Genomic DNA, 5,552 nt, shown 5'->3' with positions numbered 1-5,552 from the left:
GAAGATTGCATTCATCGAGAATCTACTGTGTCTGTCGGTGTACACATTCAACATCATTAGTTCTGTTATCCCCATTTTACTGATGAGAAAACCAAGTTGTTAAGTTGTTAAATAAATTACTCGAAAATCCAGTACAGTTAAATAAATTACTCGAAAATCCAGTACAGGTTTGACTAACTTCAAAAACCGTGCTCTTAGTATAACACATTGCCTAGCTCTTAAACCCTGATCTCCCATGAAGGCAGGCAAGCAGGCAGGCAGGGAAGGAGGAAGGGAGAAGGGGAGGAGAGGAAGAAAACACTGCCACAATTACAAGAACCAATCTCCCGTGGCAGAAATCCATATAAAAAGTTATTTAAGTTGAAAAATTATGGCTCAAGATTATTCCTCAGGCTTTTTAAAAGTTATCATTTTACAAGATACATCTGATAAGCAACAATGGGACATGGAAGTGTTGCCGGGGGAGAAACCTCGACACTGAGGTTGCGGGTAGAGCTGCGTGGGCTTTTATGGGTGCACTCACACTGGCTAACCACCGGAGCTGCAAGTTCTCTTATCAAAACCGGATCGACGCTTGCGAATGGTAGGCTCACACAGCTCCCTGCCACCACTACCCCTCCCCACTCCACCCAAAAAACACCGTCAGGCGCCCACGTTTTTGCACTCGGATCAAGTTTGGCTCTCCTGCCTCCCTTGCTGGGTTTTAGTTAACTCTCAGGGATCCCTGGGAAACGAGGCGGGGGCGGGGAGTGGAGGACGGGAAGCCTGCGGGGATTGGTTTCTGTCCTCTTTCTAGATTAGTGAGCTCCAAGCTAGACAGCTTGGTGGCCTAGGATGTGTAGGAAAACGCCGGGGAGAAGGGAATTAGTGAGTTGTTGTTGTTTCTCTCCAACTCGTAGTTTGGCACTTACAGAGTTGCGTGGGCAGAGGTCTGTAGAAATAGGTTAGAATCGGGTTTCCGCTGGTCCTACCCTGTTGCTCATTCTGAACGATAAAATGCATATAAAATCAGCAGCTCCAAACCACAAGCGTGCTTAAGGCGAGATTGTCGGCTTGGAAATGTCACAACGAGTAAAGAGTGTAGTGGACTTCTGCGCTTTGCGCAGTAGCATTTAGCCCGGGAGCGTCCCAGACTGCGCCCTGCCTAATTTCGGGCTGTATATGGCTTCTAATTCCCTCTCTCTTACCATCCGTCCTATCAGGCGAGAAACACTTCCGCTGTCTCCTGCCGCAGCGGACCTGGCGAGTTTACTTGAGCTCAGGAGGGAAAGGGGGAGGAGGGGGTCGAGCGCACCGCCTGACAAGGAACACCGAATCTACACGTACAACCCTCTTGGAAGCAGGACTCGGTTTTCGGTTATTGGGTTTCTAGAACTGCTGGTGACAACTGGCCCCAGCGGGCGCATCCGACAGCATATAGCGGAACAGATTCCCGGCGGGGCCGGAGAGCGGAGGCTGGGTCTGAGCGCCGTGCACTCCAGCTGTCCCGCGCCGAGCACGCTAGCCTCGCCGGGAAGCCCCTCCAGCCTCGGCCCGCAGTGGGGGAGAGACTGGTGGGTCCCAGACGGAGGCCCTCGCCACCCTTGGGCGACCTCCGCTGGCATGAATAAACGTGCCCTTCCCTTTTCCTCGGAAACTGGGTGACGAGGTCTGAAAAGGAGCCTGGGACCGGTAAGTCCCAAGGTGAGCGTATTTCCCACTCCGCGATCTCTAAGGGGGCTTCTGAGCTGGGCAAATTTGTGTGTGTGTCGGGGGGGGGGCAAACCTCTGGAAGCTACTTCTTTCCGTCCCTTTCCATATCAATATTAATAATGGTTAGACGAGATGGGCAAAAATCAAAGGATACCCTGAACCAAGTGTGACCTCCGCAGTTTCAGAGGACTCTTGGCTGAGAGCTTTCCCGCTTACGGGTAAAGAGGTCACTGCAAGAATCACCCACAAGCTGTGTCTTCTTACCGGCGCAGAGGTCTTCCCCACCTCCACGCTCCGACAGTCCTCTGGCCGACCCCCGGCGCGGGTACCTGGTGGTAGGGGTGCGGTCAGCGAGAGCCGCCGGCTCGGGAAAGTGCAGGGCCCCAAGAGCTGGCGCTGGCTTTGCGCCTGCAGGCCCAGGAGTCCTGGACACGTCTCGTTTGACAGCGTTTTCGACCGGGCCCCAGTAGCGTCTCTCCCAAGTCTACACAGGTCTGACTCGAGCGCGTCCTCAAAGGCTGGTGGGAGGGCTGGGAGCCGGGGCGGGCGCGGATTCAGGAAGCGAGATCCCGAAGATTGCTTGAGTACCGCGGAAACTCCAGGTTAAGTTCCGTCAAACATGTGGTTACTCACCGCGAGGAGCTCAGAGGCAATGGGTTCAACAGTCAAGTTTGTGGGGACTTTCCCTACTTAAAGTAATAATTTGCTAATTCGGATCTATTGCTTTTCAATATCGAGTTCCAGAGACCTCTTGTCAATGCAGGCTTAATTTCATCCCACTGATGAAGGATGTTTATAAACGGTTCCTGTGGTGCAAGCCGAGTGTGAAAATATCAGTTTTATGCCTCTGGATAAGAATTAACCGAGGTGGAAGGTTTATTAGGCGATTACAAATTTCGCAGCTGCTCGTAGCCCAATTAGGCAGCTCTTCGCAGTGAGTGGAAGCTGCGGGGGTCAGAGCGGGTTGGTGTTCCAGCTCTCCAGCCCTGGACCTCCAATCAAGGCCTGACTCTACCCAGACCCCTTCCCTGACCCCCTCGGGCTTTAGGGAGACACCCTGCGCCTCCCAACTAGCTGGGCACAGCAAAGCCCGGGACAGGATGCACTCCCAAGTCTCTGGCTTTCTTTCTGCCACCCTTGCAAAGAGCCCTGCCCTCCTGAGGAGTTGGTTGCCCCCTGGGTGGGCTTGAGGTCTCAGATTTTCATTTAAGGAGCGGTGGCATTCCAGAAATTTCAAGTTAGTAGGTAGGAACCGCCCCAACGCGGCGAATCCTCACCCACCTGCAGACACACATGATGATTTTTTTTGGTCTGTCCTTGTTCGACCAAAATTGGTCTCAGTTGGAGTTCGAGCTAAAAACCGTCATTACAAAGACAAAAAGAGTCCTGACTTTTAGCACAAGCACCTAACGTAGGAAGAGGTAGTCTGCAAAGCATCAGGCGAACCCTTCCTTTTCCGGAGCCGAGGAGGAGCCTGGGTAAGAGGTGTGACGCGAGCTCCGAGGAGTTGGGGCCACTGTGCAGGAATGACCCCTCGGTATGCTTGCCCTTGGCAAGGGGTCACAGGGTGGTTGGGTCGAGGACGAGAGGGAAGCTCAGCCCTGACATTCATAGCAAACACCTGCGCATCCTCCTCCTCCTCCCGCCTCCACAAACGACCTCCAGCCAAAGGCCTACACCGCCTGGGACTCAGAAACTCATCACCTGCAGGCCTACTGAGCAAGGCTGGGTGCGCGTAATTACCCCGCGGGAAAAGTCCGCGTAGTGCCGGGCGCCAGGAGTAAAGCGGCCGCCAGACCAGTCTTTTAGGTCTTCTTATGTCTGCCTACCATTCTTCTTCCCCAAGCCCAGAAGCCTCTAAAAATGAATCATTTCCTCCACTTATGCAGCGATAGGAGCTCTTAGATCAAGATTAGTATTTTGAAAACCTGACTGAGAGCCGCCTGATTAGGCGGGGGTGGGGGGGGATGGAAAGACCACATAAACGCCCGCGCCCCCGCCCTACTTCCAAAAACAACTCCAGCTCTCCCCGGATCTCCAAATGACCCGCGCGACTTATTCTCCCGGATAGCAGCCAAACAGTACCCCAGATTCATTTTGCAGACCCTCACGCATAGAAACTGTAACTAAATCTCCGAATTGGGTCTTTATTTTTAATTCCACTTTCATTCCTGCTCTATACACGGCCTGGTAGTCAACATTCTACACGACTCTTTCCATTCAGAAGAGCCATCTCGAGACCGATGCTATTTCATGGAAAATGCATTATGTGGATTTTTCAAAAAATACTAATTTTTGCACTTGATGAGAAACACAAGTCTTTCTGTTCTCCAAGCACAGGTTAGCTTTTCGAGAAGTCGGTCCACTCCAAGCCTTCAATTCTGTAAGAGGGCACAGATTAATCATAGCGTCCCCCTCCCCCCCCGACTGCGTAAATTTAAGCGAGAGCTCCCAGAGAGGACCTGCAGGGGGATAGCTAATATTAACGTGGGCGCAGCTGTGCGTAAACAATGGCGTTAGGAAAATGCTCTAGAGACCCTCGTGTTTATGGGAGAAAAATGTAATGGAAGAAAAACTAAATTTGCAGTCGTTGCTTGGTCCCAGGCTGTTACATGGACTCACTTCATCACAGTAAAGTCTACCTGTGTTTGCCCACTGCCCTTCCTCTAGCCTGCTGCTGACGCGTCTGGGCGGGAGCATTTCGATCTTCCTCTTCTAGACAATAAGGCAAGGAGATAATATTATAAACATATATATCTTATCGAAGCAACATCATATGATTTTGTTAAAGGCCATTAAGAAACAGAGACTCCTAAATATTCTTATATTACTGTTTCAGAAGCTTGCTTTGTTTTCTCAAAGGGAAAATTGGAAATAAAAATTGTTAGCCTTACCAAATTCCTCTTTGTACACTACATAATGAAGTAAAATCTATACCATAAATAAGTTATTTAAACACACCCTCCAATCCTAATCAAAATTACGGTATTCTGAGACCCCACTCTCACCCCCCTTCCCCCCCAACAAACCCGCCGCCAAAATATGAGGCAGGAGCTGGCCGCTTCTATGGCTTAAATTTTGCCTAGGATGAGATGAAAGAGCAATACTATTAGCAACATACTTTTTGTCTTTCTTGTAGCCTTGATTTCAAATCTAGTCGCAAATCATAAGCTTTTGTGTTGCTCAGATGTTCCTTCTTTATCTTAATAAGAAAACTTTTCACAAAGGGAGTGGGAACCTCTAGATAAGTCAGCCCCCAGGTTTCCAGGGAGCCGTCTCTGTCCTCAGCTAGACAGGGGAGCTGCTCGTTTCAGGAGAATGACTGAAACATTCAAGTCACCCAGACCTCCGCTTCCCCTTCAGCTTGCTGCAGAAAGAGATGTAACCTGAATCTTTGTTTAGGTTTTGGTTGGGGAGTGAGAATCAAAAAGCCACGGCAAATGCAGAGAGGAGTTTTTTTTTTTTAAGTCAAAAGTTAACAGGCCATTCCCAATGTTTTGGTTTTTTGTTTTTTCTTCTTCTTCTTCTTTAATACTAAATCTGGAGTAAGTTGGCTTGTCCTGATAAAGATCTTGACTTGTAGAGAAGGCGGGTGTTTCTTAATGAGGTGAGGCTATTCCTCCAGGAAAAGACTTTTCCCCCCACACCCTCTTCCCTCCCTTCATGTAAGGTTCCACCCTCTGGAAAACAAAACTCTTTTTTTCCTTTTCCTAGAGGGACAGACCTCAATGAAGTTGGGAAACAATCTTAAGAGCAGTCCATCAGAGTGCTTACGGTCACAGCGGCCTCTTTGGACGAAGACTTGTAGCATTCTTTCTCTTCTCGGTGTCAGCTTTTATTAGTGCGCTGGGGCTGGGGAG

This window comes from Lagenorhynchus albirostris, chromosome 2 (assembly GCF_949774975.1).
Source record: "Lagenorhynchus albirostris chromosome 2, mLagAlb1.1, whole genome shotgun sequence".
NCBI classification, from domain to species: domain Eukaryota; kingdom Metazoa; phylum Chordata; class Mammalia; order Artiodactyla; family Delphinidae; genus Lagenorhynchus; species Lagenorhynchus albirostris.
The sequence above is the reverse complement of the archived record's forward strand: the minus strand, read 5'-3'. Positions refer to the sequence as shown.